This window comes from Aedes aegypti, chromosome 3 (assembly GCF_002204515.2).
Source record: "Aedes aegypti strain LVP_AGWG chromosome 3, AaegL5.0 Primary Assembly, whole genome shotgun sequence".
NCBI lineage: Eukaryota > Metazoa > Arthropoda > Insecta > Diptera > Culicidae > Aedes > Aedes aegypti.
In genome coordinates this window covers 337762733-337778760 of record NC_035109.1, presented here as the reverse complement: position 1 = coordinate 337778760, position 16028 = coordinate 337762733, and the positions used below count along the sequence as shown (strand labels likewise).

Below are 16028 nucleotides of genomic sequence, written 5' to 3'. Positions count from 1 at the left end.
ACAGGTTGGCGATTCTGACGAGGGATCGGATCGTCCAGCATTTATTATCAGCTGCTGTCTGTGCTTTCTTACCTATTCATTCCTCTAATGGACCGATGCACGCGTTCATTATTTGACGTTTTAGCGGTGCCGTGTTATTTATGTGACCATGGAAACCAGTGAATTCGGCACCGCTCAAACGTCAAATTAGTGAACTCGTGCATTGATCCATGGACCGATGCACGAGTTCACTAATTTGACGTTTGAGCGGTGTCGAATTCACTGGTTGCCATGGTCCCATAAATAACACGGCACCGCTAAAACGTCAGACAGTGAACCCGTGCATAGGTCCATAGGGAATATAGATCTGCATGATACCGAAGGGAGCGAAAAATATTGTGACATTCATGGGTACTACTGTGTCACAGGCTACGTGATAGAAAAATACTGAATTGAGACTGCGTATACGCATGGCTGTATGTCCATGTGGGTTCTCTTGAAATGTTGGTTTGTGCTTTTAGAATTAATCCAGTTGAAACGGCATTTTTCGAAATAGCAAAAAATGTTGTATGCTACTCGTTGCAAAACACGATTTTTTCAGCACTCGTTGTATTTATCCAACTCGGCGTGCCTCGTTGGATAAATGTACAATCAATCATACGTTCGAAAACAGCTGCAAATTTCATGACAGATTTTTTTGTTTCTTTATTTTGTTTTTTTTTTTTCTCAGTGAGGGCGTGGCGTAATGCTATGAAGAAGAAGAAGTATTGAATTCATGATGTTGTTTCAGGGACGCTGCGTAGGCAAAAAATTTTTTTTTTTTTTTGAAAATTCCTCTGATTTTTTAAAACCGAATTATTGTGTCCTAAAAGAGTTTGGCTGTTGATTATCGAAATTTGTCGAACAATGGCAGAAACATTAACAAAAAATGATGTTCATGCGTTACAGGTGACCCAAAACTTTGGCATTGTAGGTAAATGTCTTTCTAGGTGAATTTGTGAATCAGTAAGCAAGTAAGTGACGTACACAGCAAAAAAAATAGTAATATCGACCGACGTAAATTTCAGCTATTGGTACTTTTGAACGTAATTTCATTCGATCACATCTAGTTTTCTTACAATATTCCGCTTCAAATTTGAATGAATGACATCGATTAAAATGCCAATAAACCCCTCTCGACTAACAACACACAATTTGTTTTAATTTTATTGATCTTTCTTTAATGTGGTCAGACAGTAACAGTTTGGTTCACACTTTTCAACAATATTATTAAAGTATAATACAAAAAAACTAAGAATTATCGAAGAATTTGATCCATGAAGGATTAATGGATTTGCAACTAAAAATCGCCTAACTTCTTCCAGAAACTACTACTAACTTGTTCCGAAAAACTGCCAAACATTTTCCCGATCGTAAGAAAAAGTTCTTCACCTATTCCACTAACAATTACATTCTGTACACTCCAAGCAAATTCACAAGATTTTCATGCAAACATTTTCTCCTGAAATGAACCATTTGTGGTTTATCCTCTTAAAATCCGTACAGAATAATCCTCACGCAAATTAACTATGCATCAAGAATGAATTGGATTACATCCATTTAACAACAATATTCCGCTCAAAACTTATTTATTTATTCATTTTATTTTTTAACTTCAAATTTTGAAAGAGGGAAAAGCCCCTTTGAGTGATTTTTAATTTAACTCTTTCTCAAAAAGGCACTAAACCTCTTTATCTTTTCAGAATACATTATAAAATCAACAATCTTAATAATAAAAGGCTCAAACGATAATGACCCATAGCAGAGCCAGTTTCTTGAAAATGAGATTATTGAGGATTATTGAGATACCACAAACAGTAAAAAACTCTATAAATCTGAAAAGAAACATACGAAGAAAAAGAAAATATCACACATAATATGAGATTTCATTTAAAAACCGCTCAAAACTTAATCGTATTCGATCGACGAAAATTTAAAAAAAAAAACATTTCGAGTAGCAACACAAAACTTGTATCAAATTCAATTCATTACATTCAGCGTGGAGAGATGACTGAAAGATGTCGGGCGCAGCTCTCACTCGCTAGAACAGGGCTTGAATCCCAGTTTTACTTTTACATCTTTTCGCCAACTTGTCGAACCGGTTCCATTGATAGCTCGACCTCAATTTTTAGCAGTAGTTGGCTAGTTTTATACGTTTAAATGATATAATTGTACATCATATTTGCGACGGGACCGATGTGCAACTGGCGTGATATAACAGTTTATTTTTTGCTGTGCTTCATGATTTTTTTCCAGACTTCAAAAATTCATTGTTTCCGAAAAGAACATATGTGAGTGATTCCAAGCAACAGCACCAAAATTTGGTAAATTTTTTAATTCATTTTTTTCTATTGAGCTGAAACTTTGCACAGTTTTCCAGTTCCATCTAAATCGTCATTTTCCGATATCAAATCTTCAAGTTGAGTCACGACTAACTTTTCAAAAGGGTGTATGTGAAAATGGTTCAAAAATATTCAAAAAGCTGCACAGCAAAAACGGTTCGTTCGATTGTTAGACAACTAAAGAAACAAAGTTAGACAACTAAATAAAAATTCCAAAAAAAATACACACAGGCATAAAAAAACATAATTTTTGACACAAAAACTCAAATATCTCAAAACCCTATCGGAACACCAACGTAATTTTTTGAGGGAAAACGGTCCATTATATTAGCTATCTACCATAAAAATTTGGTGATGGTAAACCAATAAACAAAAAAGTTATGACATTTCAAACATGTCACAATTTTCACATTTAGTAGAAAAAAAAAATTTTTTTTCGGTGTAAATTATTACGGGAACCGCAGTTTGTTGCTGATTTTATTGTTAAGGGCCTTGCGTGAATTAAACAAGTCGTTTTCATGTATTCATTAGTATTATGTATATTATATGTATAAATATTATATGTATATGTATATATGTATAAATTAAAATGAATTAACAGATTACACGAACATATTTTTTTTTTACCAGGATATTTTTTTTAGAGTATGATCGATGAGTTTCTAAATGTTATATATAAACTTTAAAAGTTTTGGATTTGGGTATGCGTTATGAGATCATGAAAACATTTTGTTAATACTTATTTATTTATTTATTGTTATTCAATTTTTTTACAATATCGAACACTTTTGCATCATTATCAGTACAGTTCGAGTATAGTTTTGCTTTAATTTTATTTTCTGACAATGGAATGAAACAGTGAAATTTTTGGGTTCCTTGGATCGTTTTCGTGTTATTATATTGCTCGCTGAGTACTCTACTCGTACTCTTCAGTAGTAGTAAAACAAAATGATAATTTTGATAAATCTTCTTCTTTTCTGCGATTCGCCCAATCAAATAGTGCTTTTGCAGTTTTAATTGGATGCTCACGTTCTTTGGCTAAACTTGCTCTTGTGGCCATGCGCTTTATGGTTCCTCCAATAGCATCACAAGGACCTTTGCCATGTGACGTAGCAAAGAAATGCCATTCTGCATCAATTCCGTACTTTGATTTAAATTGACATAGGCTCGAAAAATTCTTACGGTTTTTGTACTGCGATGCTGCTCCATCAGACATGAAATATATCTTTCTGATTTCTTTATACTTATCAACGCGTAAAAAGTTAATCATTTTGGCAATGAACAAATTTACAGATACTGAGTCGTGTCTTAAATCTTCGGAAATTACAATAAAACTAAAATGTTCAATTTGCGTACTTCCATTGAAATAAATAACGAATGGATGAATTGTAGCTTGTTGTACGTTCCAGTGATGGGACTGCACTTCATCTTGCAATACAAAGCTATAGTTTTCAGAAAAATCACAAATGACTAAAAATTCACCATCTTGTAATGTATTTTTCGTATTTTTTAAAAAGCGGGATTGCTCTGTTGTAATAAAGTCGTGAGGAATCAAACTTTCTAATTTCAAGCAAAAAAATGACACAAACTCATCTACAGGTTTTACAATAGTTTCTAGGTCACACCTATCCGTGGTCACCCATTGCTCAAATGATAACTGATCAATATAATTTTCTTCAAACTCAGCGAATAAAGTATTTTCCAATGATGAAGAATCTGGACAATCCGAACAAGATCGTAGATAGCAATTTGATGTTGTATTTTCACACAAAAGACTACCAGTTAAGATTTTAATATCCTTTGATAAATTGATTCTTTTCAAACTATGTAAGATTAGGTTAATATTTTCGTGTGTTGTGCACACACAAACATTATGTGTTCCTGAATTGGATAGAAGCTTGCATTGCCTTGGACGAAGGCTTGCAAATGAGGAAAAACCTACCTTAATATTTTCGTTAATTTCCTTGAAGCGTGTATACGCTTCTTTCAAAGTAGTCATCATTAATCGTTTTTGGATTGCTTGACGCTTTCCATCTTTTTTTACAGATACATAATCTTTTTTGCCAGGCATAGCTCTACTTACTTCATCGTCTTCAAAATATTGAATTATTTTTTCTTTTGTCTCATCTGTTAATGAAGTACTCGACCTAGCATTTTTGGTTGCAAGACAGTTATTTTTGAATTGTTTTGCCTCTTTTGCTGTATTTCTATTGGTTTTGAACTCATCAATGGCGTCTTGAATAGACCACGAGCTTGGCAGCATCGACAAAATCAATAATTTTTCTTTCCTTGTCGTGGCTAGATTCGAGAACCTTTCCTTCATATTCATAATTACCTCATCGTAGTCTGTATTTTCCACATCCTCAGGTCCTAATTTGAAGAGGTTTCTTCGTACAGCTTCGTTGATTTCACGGTATTTTTTCTCGGGATAATTGACGTAACCCATCTTCGTCCATTTAATCGGAGTCACTTTTATTCCAGCTATCCCTTCGTTGAAGCGTTCGATGTTGACCTTCTGGATGCACTCATCTTCTGATTGATTTGTTGAAACAGATGTCGCTGATGGTACCGTGGCAAGACTATCTGCACTTGGTACTTCTGGTAACTTCTCAGTTGTTGTCGGTGCATCTAGTAATTCCTCAGTTGTTGTTGTTTTCGAACTTCCTGCAACCTGATCCACCGATGATGTACAGATTGCCCGTTTGTCAACGTTTAAACGGCAGGACGTACAAATGCGTAAATTTGTATTCAATGTAGACATTGGAGCATAACCAGCCGCTTTCAGTTTATCTATGGTGCTTTCGGTGAGATTTTGTAGCTCTTTCGAACACTTTTTTTCTGCAAACGGCCTGCAACAGTTGAGAAAGCGACTACTCATGTTGCTCGTTAGATTTTAATAAACAAAATCACTTTTAAGTTTTTACTGACTAGTTTGGTGTCGTTTGCTTGACTGAAGAAAAATTTTACAATTAAATCTTTTATAACCATAGTGGTAGTATATTTTTAGCTTTTTCGTGAGTATGTTCATGGTATGTACCTATCATGTTTTTGATGTTGTTGAAGTTACTCGCTTTCTCCCAAATATGATTAACAAAGTCTATTCTCTACCAAGGCGGGTCTATACCCAGGTGTAATCAGATTTTAACTTTGTGGAGAAAACCAGCGCCGAGAAAACCGACCTGTTTTACGTATACTAGATCACCTGGGTATAGACCCGCCTTGTTCTCTACGAGGTAAACTTTTTGCAGGTAAACTAGTCGTATACCTGTATAGAAAACTTTTTTTGTAGCTTTTGTCTTCAATATTAGATTTCTTATAGGTTTCTTTTATCAAAAGGTTTCAACACTATTGAGAGAATTTTTCTTCAGTTACGTACAATAAAAAATATGACACTATCAAGATTTTAGATCACAACACTGGATCGCGTCTAACTTTCTAATAGATGCTATAATAGTTATGAATAACTAAATAAAATATCATGAAAACAACTTGTTAACTCCATGTGGTACCCTTAACAAAAAATTCAGCAACAAACTGCGGTCCTAAAAAAAATTAACAATGAAAAAAAAAAATTTCACTAAGTGTCAAATTTGTGAAATATTTGATATGTCATAACTTTTTTGTTTATTGGCTTACCATCACCAAATTTTTATGGTAGATAGCTAATATAATGGACCGTTTTCCCTCAAAAAATTACGTTGGTATTCCGATAGGGTTTTGAGATATTTGAGTTTTTGTGACAAAAATGATGTTTTTTAATGCAAATAAAAAATTTTTTTTACTGTGTGTATTTTTTTGGAATCTTTTTTTTTTTTTATTGTCTAACAATCGAACGAACCGTTTTTGCTGTGCAGCTTTTTGAATATTTTTGAACCATTTTCACATACACTCTTTTGAAAAGTTAGTCGTGACTCAACTTGAAGATTTGATATCGGAAAATGACGATTTAGATGGAACTGAAAAACTGTGCAAAGTTTCAGATATTTTTGAAATGGTCGATCAGAATCGACTTGCATGCCTCCGTGGAATCCCTCATGTATATAGCTTATTAGGGAATGTATTCGTCATCAAAACCGCAGGCCGTGGCCGTGCATAGGGTTCCTAGTACCGACCCCTGTTGACGAGTACCGGTTCCACGGTACTGGAACTCTCAGTACCGGTAGTACCGGTAAAATACCGGTACTGGAAGATTTTTTTGCAATCAATATAAAGCATTCAATATTGGACAAAATTGAATCATCTTTTTCACATTCACCAATAAGCCCAAGTTTGGTAAAGCTTGTTCTTCATTTTTATAAATGAGTAAACCGTTCTAACTTTATAACTCATGAAACAATCAAAAATAGGCGTAGACATTCAAGTTTGGTCTGACGTGGTGGCTCACATTGATTCATATATGTTCTTTAACCATCCATAGTTGACCGTTTACAGGAAATTAGAAAAAGTTGCAGATGCATTGTGTAATATTCTATATAGTGCGGAAAATCGTTCAAAATGAATAGTTTATTGACTATTTTCATGTTAACACCTTGCTTATCATTCATAAAGAAGGATTTAAAAAAGCAAAGCTTGTTGAAAGGTCAATGTTTAACTGCCATACTTGTGTATTTATATGACTTAACTTTCAGACACGGAGATATCTCTTTCCTAGCCCATCTGGATGCATCTCGAATTGTTGCCCATGCATCCTGAAGTGTCAACATTTTTTTCGTTTTGAACAGATTCGTAATTCACGAATTATTCCAACAATTTATATCAATCGTTGTATCATAATTGAAGCACCTTTAAATGCTTCAATATCCTGATAGGTAAAAAGTTGTCTAGAAAGCTTGATATTCACCATTAGAAACTTCATTTGTATTCGGCAATCGATAATTCGATAATCCTGTTGATAACCATAGGATCTGCTGAATCATTTCCGTTTAATAATTTAAGTTTTAATTTAGATGTTCAAAAAAATTGTTTTAACAAGATGCAAACAATAAGCGTGCATCTAACGTTTTATGTAAGGAGATAAACCGTCCTTAGTGCTGGAAAGATTATAATTCGAATAGGCCTGTATGTAAATGTTCCTTGATCGACCTGAGAAATTCACCATCAACAAACTTTTCCAAACTTACGTACCATTTATTGTGAAGGAATTTTTTGATTCAAACGGTTATTAGATTTTTCATCAGTACCGAAAATACCGGTACTCAGTGCTCTCCGGTACCGGTATTTCGGTACCAAAAAATGGTCGGTAGTACCGGTACTCCCGGTACCAAAACCCTAGCCGTGCAGTTAGTGTTACCAAGCATTTAGCCGCATCGATCCAAGGAGTGTGCGTTCGATTCTCGCTTCAGCCCAGAAAACTTTTCGTCAGGAAGGTTTTTCGACAATGCCACTGGGCGTTGCATGCTAGTCTGTTGTCAAGTGTGGTGCTCCTTTCAAAGGTCAATTTGTCCACTGGAAGCATTAACGTGTCGGTGTCTTTAATAGCATTGCATTTCCACATAACGTGAATTTTTCTTAGCCTGCTACACTTTCATAGAAAAAACGTAGTGATCCAAAGGTTTGGATCACTAAAATGCTAGGAACTACCCACAAATAACTTTTTTTTTCGTAGCTGTTAAGAATAAAACTTTTTTTTATTTTGTTCGCTAAATTTTCACTTCAAGATATGACATTTTCTGAAATTTCCGCTTAAGGAAATAGATAATTTTTACAGCAATGGATCAACCAAAATTTCAAATCAACGCTGCATTAGAACTTACATGTACTGCGGCATTATAATTCTATACTCGTTGAAGAACATATTTTTTTGCGGAAAAATCTAAAGACAAGACAAGAAAAGTCGATGCAATATGAGTGAATTTTAGGGAGCCCAAAAATATTGAAAATTATGTAAAACCTGAAATGAGGTTCCATGCGCTTCTCAGTGCTAAGAAGCGTACAACATGTATGTTTTTTATTCCCTTTCCGACAAGGTTGCAACGGTAGTATGAGAATGAAGAAGTTTCTGTGAGTGAAGATATTCTGGCGAGGCAAACGGAAAGAATAAAAAAAGAAGGGAAAAAAATAAATGTATTCTCAATAATGTCAATCAATGAATGTGTGTTCACCCTCGAAATTTTTAGCAGAGTTTTATTCTTTTTATGTAGCCCTGTTGTTATGCAGGTTTACTTCGTACAGAAAACTGAGCGTCATTCTTGCGTTGAATTTAAATGTCTTGGAATCTGAATGACACTGACTACTGAGTTCAACTATTTCCGTGGCACGATTTGTTTGAAATTGATGAAACATTGAAAGTAAAAATGTTTGCAGGTACTTTGTGTGGGAAAGACCAAACAGAAAATTTACCCAAAATTGTGCTCTGATTTATATGAGCGTTGGATGCCGTTGAATCGACCTAAAACTACTTTATTGCCACTGCAATGTATGATGTTATCAATTCGGTTGAAAACCGAAATTAATACACACATAATATGGTATTCCCCCTAATCTAAGCGTTGCAAAACTGCTGATTATGCTAAGAAGTTTTCGCCGAAAATAAATATTTAATATCGAAAGCAATACAGTGTTGTTATTTCTTCATTTAATTGATTCTTCTTTCGGGTATTACGCACCAGTTACAATATAAGCTAATTTTCCGCTCAAGTTAGCACTTTCTGCATGATCCTGGAAGATTGAGGTAATTACCAATCTGAAAGTATTATCCGATCGAAATTCAATATCAGTCGGCTAACTTCATAGCTGCGCACGATTAGCATAAAGAGGCCCCACGAACATGCCTACAGTTTTGAAAACGACATATGCTTCAATTTCTTTTATCAAATTAAGTCCAACTAATCAAATACGCAGCCTGACAATTCCAGGAATTTCCTGATACCTAAATGAAACGCTTCGCCTTGATCAAACAGTCTCGACCACCGTATTGGTCTGGACGCCTTGCTGTTTTACCTCCTATCTATCGGAACCGGCAAACAAACCCCTTTTTCTCTGCCACACCTTTGCTTAAGCGCAGAATAATCAACTTCATTATTGATCAGCTCCATACACTCGGTTCCCTAAAATAAAATAACACCGTTAGTTCTGCAGTTCTTGATTCGAGCAGCCAAGTCAATATCACTGTTCAAACAACAACGGCTCCTCGGATCGCGTTCTCATTCTCGTTAATTTTCAGCCCTGAATGTTAATCCCCGTACCAGCTAGTCGGCGCGAAATGAGCCGATCATAACCTACGTATATGGAGTGTTTTTTTTTTTAAATCAATATGCAGTGTAGACTGTGATCAAACCCTTTCTTCAAAAAGATACGTGTTTTACGATATGCCCCCAATCAATACTGTCGACGGTTCATACTTTCGTTCGCACAACCGCGTCCGATGATTCTTCAGTAATATTTTCCATTGCTCTTCGCCGATTGGCGGTAAAGTTATATGAGTTGTTTCAGCCTTAGAAGGACATCTGGTTTTGTTTCTGTTAAACAGGCAGACAGGATTTAGCAGAAAATTCAAACTGGACCCGACTTGGTTGATATTCAGATCCACCATCTGAATCTCTTACTTTCTCTACACAATCTTGATCCTTGTGTAGTCAAGGAGAACCAGGTGCATTCTAGAGATTTACTAATTTGTTCAGACTAGCTTTTACCTCACCTCTCTATTACATGCTTTCGATATTTGCATATTTGCACACCGACGATGGATGATAAACAAAAATTCGTGGAGATCTAAAGTTCTCCAGTTCATTCGAAGCTCGCCGAGGACTATGACATGATGATGGAATTTCGTACATGCTGGTCGATATTACACTTGTCTTGCGGAGAGCCGGGCTTAACAATCGAGGTACCTATGCCAAGCTTCGATTTTCACGTGATCCAGTCGGTTTGTTTGCTTTGCGAACGACTTGGATATGGATTGGAGTCAGACTAGTTGAGAGTGTGGGTCCTATACTGCCCATACTCGCATATCAGTCCCATCATCTATGGGATTTCCTATATAAATGGGGCTGTTATGCGAGTTTGGGCAGTATACGAGGATGGAGAGAATCGAGAAAAAAACGAGAAATAATTTTGGCGAGGTTCTATAAAGAAAATTTACATAGAATTAAACAAATAAATAATATTATGAATGCTATTTGCAAAACTAAATCAAAATTCATTATCTTCTATTCACTTATCTAACGCCAAACAAAGTTGAACGACATCTAATTAACGGTTATCAGTGGGCTGGGCAACCGTTGAAGCAACTAAGTAGATACGTGTACCCGTAGCCCAGCGGTTGCGGTGAGAGCCAAACCAGAGGCGTTAATTATCCTAATTTTGTCAGTTAATGAACAACATCCGTTCCCCGACTCGGCATGGAGGAACCAGCTGTCTGTTTCATAGTCGAAAATTATTCCAACACACCAAGTAGCATCACGTCTAGTGGGTTATGTGAGAGAGGGAGAGAGTAAGATACTACACACGAATTACAATCCATTACAATGAGTGTTTTTATCCATATTGGTCAACGCATAAAATCAGTGGCACACGGGAAGAAGAGAACCGAGACTGAGAACAACACACGCGAGTTCCCGACGACGACGGATTGGGAAAAAATGGTTAATGTGAATACGGTATCATGAATAGGCGCGAGGGAAGTCGCCGAAGTACACCACCGACTGAAACTTGTTAAATAATAAAAATAATTAAATCAAATAGAGCGTCCATTCTGCGTGTTTGGGGAAGCACGTAAATGGCTCTATTTTTCGGCATACATATTTGAGGCAGTCAAAAATAACGTCTATCTTCGAATGATTTTCTCATTGCAGTGATTTCATCTGATGGTTCCCTTATGGACGCGTGTTAATTGGTGAAATTGGTGTGATGGAGACGTGTAGCCGCGAGATGAGCGATCATATGATAATGAACCAGATGACACTGCTGGCACGTGATGGGCTATGAAATATAGTATTCATCGAAGATTAAGAGGTAAGTTGAAGCAAAAGTTAAATTACATTATGGACATAATCGGAAAAGATAAATGTTAATTCCTACTTGTTCGATTGACATTATGGATTAGTTTTTAACTACTTTACAGACAAAAAAGAAACATTTTTTTGTCTTCGAAAGTAACATTTTAATGGCATAAGTAATTAAATATGAGTATGCCTAAGTAATTAAACATGAGCATGCACATAGATGATCGTACAATTCGTAGTTTCTTTCAGAACAATCGAAGTTGCACAGAGATTTAATGAATGTGACTTGAGATTAGCTTACCATTTCAATGTGCACAAATCGAGAGGGAAGGGAAGGAATGTTAGTTAGACTACCATTGTTACTAGAGACCAAGTAAACCTCTACATCTCCACAGTTATCATGGAAAGGGTATTGTGTTAGCAAGATAAAGTAAGAATCTGGGAGTCACCTATGGTTGATGATTACCGTTTTGATTCATATTACGAGCACTTAAGGCCTCAGTGACTTATAACTCATCACAACGCATATAAAATAAATCATTTTGTATGATTGATCCGCGTTATGGAGCATTCAAAACACTAAACTTTCAATTGGTGGGTAAAGATTTTGATTCCACTTCCTTAATCATTTTAAATAAATAGAAATATATGGACTTTTCTTGATTCTTATTCCGGACGCATCCTTCCCAGGTAATCAATAAGCACTTAAATAAGCCGCGCAGTAGACTGCTTACAGCATTTGCTCTGCTTGCTGCCCTATGAAAGTAAGTTCATAGCTTAGCAGCAATGCTCCAGCACAAGCATTGCTATTTAACATCTATCGGTTCTTAATAAGCATTTGTACTGCACAGGCTATTTTCGAGTAATAGCAAACAAAATGCTTTCCAATAGTCACACGAATGCAACGAGAGAGCAGTACGGGTTGTGTGTTACATGTTTGACTCCACTTTTTATCTCTTTCTCACCCATGTCCCGGTTTTGGCATTTCATGGAGACGATTTGGAGTAGGAGAGGGATAGTTAAAAACAACCTAATTTCCACGGTAGAGAGGAACATCCGCAAAGTACCATTTTCTTGTTTATCGGAGCGCTAGTTTCGCAGATCTTTCTGACATGTGGGATAAACAAATGTATCAACCCATCTTGATCTGCTTCCATAAATTTAAACTATCTTAGCGCGTTCCTACATTAGATTACTTTTCACAGGACCATCCATAATGAGTTGGTTCGCAATTGAATGTTCCAACGGACAAAACATACCTTATGTAGGGCAACAATCAATGCTCGGCAATATAACAACTGCAGCATACCCTGCAGCGTCGTCGATATCGTCACTAATAATCTCCAGGTTATCAGTTCAGGTAGAAAACGAACAAAATAAATCAACGGCAACGAGAAAAGTATCCATAATTAGGACAAAGCCGGGAGAGACGAGTGAGGGTGAGAAATATTTTTGTTGTTTTTTTTTTCTACAAGCAAGCGTTACGGTTTTTGACAGTAATATGCAACGTTTCTGAAGGTGTAGCATTGGAACAGCCCGATATTTCGCCAAAACCTGCTATTAGGTAGCACTACTGGCAGCTATATGTTCAATCAGCATTAACTGCTCTGCCGTGCCGGCGCATATAATGCTGGTTAAATGCTTTTTAAAATGCTTATTGGTTACTCGGGTTACTTTTGCCTCATATTCCGGACAGTTTGATTCGAATTCCGGACAGGTCTTGAAAATCATGAATAGAAAAGTCAAACCATTAATTGAAATCAGAAAACCTCTGAAGAGGCGTCTAAGGCAGTTGAGCATTATAAATTTTCATAATTATCTATGGAAAACATTGACTTAAACGAGCCTTGAAAGTGAGAACTTTTGAACGTCAAAAATTGAAACATTTCATGTGAAATGTTTCCCATACAAAGTAGAGTGTCCGGAATAAGAAGCTGTCCGTAATATGAATCAAAACGGTAGATCCTCAAAATAAGCACGCATAATGAAGCCGTTCATTAATTACGTTAAGGTTTATAAGGAGGTTGAGATTTAATTTTTCATATAAAAAATCTAACTATGGGGGGAGGGATTGTGAAAAATCAACCGAAATTGCCTTACGTAATTAATGGACAGCCCCTTATCTTGAGAATTTCCTGAAATAATTCCTGCAGGCATTCTTTCAGGAATTATTGTAAGAGTTCATCCAGGGGTTGTTTCAGAGATAGCTCTATAAGTAATTCAAAGTATTAAGCCAGGTATTCTTTCAAACAGGACTTCCCAGCCAGGGTCCGCAATTTGCTTCTCAGGGGATTCGCGAAGCCATTCTAAATAAGAGTCGTTTTTCATAAATGATGATTGAATATGAGTAAAATCTTACCTTACTTGCTTCAGATGGTTAAAATAGTCAATATTTTTAAAATTTTAGTTAGCTTGTTTTGTATTTATTAACACAATTACTGATAAAAAAATACTTACAATGTTATTTTGTCAAAAAATGAATACAAGACAAATTTTATATCAAAGGCTTTGCATGAATATTTTTTATAGTGCGAACTTGACGATGAAATTACTATCGTTTTAAAGGTCTACAAGTATCGTGTAAATTCGAATTGCTTGGACACTTCGGATCGCGGAAACTGGCCTAAATTCACTTAAAAATGATTATTCCGACAACTTTTATGCATGGAAAATGTACAAGACGTCGCAATTATTTTTGGCTGCTCAATTCTTGGCAGATGTCGGCGAAAATAGTTTAATTCTTGTCGTCAACTTCTTCTGAAAATTATTCATTATTTCCACTCACTTCACGTGCGAAATCTTCTCGAATCTGTCAGCATGACTGATCTATGGTAATGATCCTCGAAAGGCTTCTGCGGACATTCTTGAAGAATATATGATTATAGTTTTGATGAATTTCTAACGAAGTTTTTAAAGAGTTGTTCCAAAGATCTTTAGTTAATTCCTGAGAAACGCATTAGCAAGTAAGGATTCTTATGAGAATACTATATGAATTCTGATGAGAATCTTAGACGAATTCTGTTGAGAATTCTGGAAGGACTCTGTTGAGAATCCAGTTAGTAAACTATCCTGGAAGCATTTAGTGGAGAATCCTGGAGGAATTCTAATGAAAATTAAATAAATAAATGTGTTGATAAACTTGGAAGGATTCTGATGAGAATCCTGTTTACAAATTCTGAAACGATTCTAAAAAGATTCCTGGAACGATTCTGATGAGAATTCGGCATCGATGCTGGTGAAAGCAATCCTTTAAGGATTCTGACGAGATTCATGAAAGGATTCCGATGAGAACTTGGAGAAGATTCTGATGAGAATCCTGGATTTTTTTCTGGTACTAGTGCTTCTTTCGAGAGAATTCTGTTGAGAATCCTGAAAGGTTTCTGATGAGAATCCTGAGATGTTTTTGTCACGAATTCTAAGAGTATCAGTATTTTTTTTAGGATTATACTGATGATAATTTTGTGAGGATTCGAAGAGATCCCTGATGGGATTCATCAGAAACTTTCTGAGATTTCCATCCTTCATTTCTGGATATTCATTAGAATCAAAGTTTCAGAAATAATTAATTAGAACATTGTTACTAAACCTGAGTTTCAGCACAATTATTGAATATAATCAAAGTACTCCGAGTTTGTATTTCTCGTGATGAGAATTTCCTTCAAGTGTGCATTTATGTACCGGTTTATCCACTGATTTTTCAGCGGGGGCATTTCTTCGGGGATTTCTCCAAGATTCCCGAAATTTACTAATTGAACTTTCTACTCCAAAAACCTGTAAAAAAAATTCTGCAGGAATTCTTAAAAAGTATGTATCAAAAAACCTTTCAAGAACTTTTTCAAATATTCGGCCAGAGATTTCGACAGGGATTCTACCAAAACTTCTTATTCGACTTCTACAAGTTCATCCAGAAACTTTCCCAAGAAAATAGTGTAATTCTCTAGTGATTTCTCCGAGACCACTTCTTAAAATTGTTCTGATAATATCTTCAGGAATTCTATCTCTAATTTTCTCAAGAATTTGTGAAAAATTTTACTAAAAATTCTTGTGAGAAATCCTTTCAGTGCTACATTATGCGAACAAATTTCGACGCCCACCGAGCGCAGTAGCAAAAAAAACCTCATGCTATCACCTCGTAAAAAAACCGCCCATATCACTGTGCGGTCGTGAAATGGCCTAAGCATGTTGCACAACACACAAAACTGCGGAACGGTCCAACGGTGGTCGTTATTCTTCTGCAACACCATATCTTCTTGTTTGCCGCTCTGTCACCGCCACCCGATCGAAAGAGCGAAACATAATAATAACAGCTGGAGTTATTTATTTAAACTTTTTTGTAACATAAGTTGATGAACTGTTAAAATAACATATATTAAAACAAATTATACACTGACTCAACAAAATATGAACACATATTGATACACATATAAGGAAACATGGGCTGATTTTTTTTTTTGTCTTTAAAATGGGCTGATTTCCACCAGACATCGGCTCCAAGTTGGGTTTAATTGTATGACGGACCAATGTTAGGTTGACATCGGGTAAAAGACGAGTCAGTGTTGGGTCGGTGAGCAAAATGTAGTTGGATCTATGTCCAGTCAATGTCGGGTTGATTCTATCTTAAGTCGATTATAGCTGTAAATCACAAGAGCCCACTGTTTATTGTCTTGAAACTATAACATTAAGTTTAAATTTTGTTATACCTTCCGGATCGGGTACTGCTGTTGTA

The 16028-nt window shown here is 35.8% G+C and overlaps 1 protein-coding gene across 2 annotated transcripts in view; it reads left to right on the top strand.

Annotated features, from left to right (window-relative positions):
- LOC5575534 overlaps positions 1 to 16028 on the top strand; it is an 89497-nt gene that overhangs the window by 14707 nt on the left and 58762 nt on the right. For both annotated transcript variants that reach the window (XM_021854988.1, XM_021854989.1), the window contains exon 2: positions 11153 to 11312. The gene's annotated coding sequence lies outside the window, so the exon portion shown is untranslated. The remainder of the gene's footprint in view (positions 1 to 11152; positions 11313 to 16028) is intronic.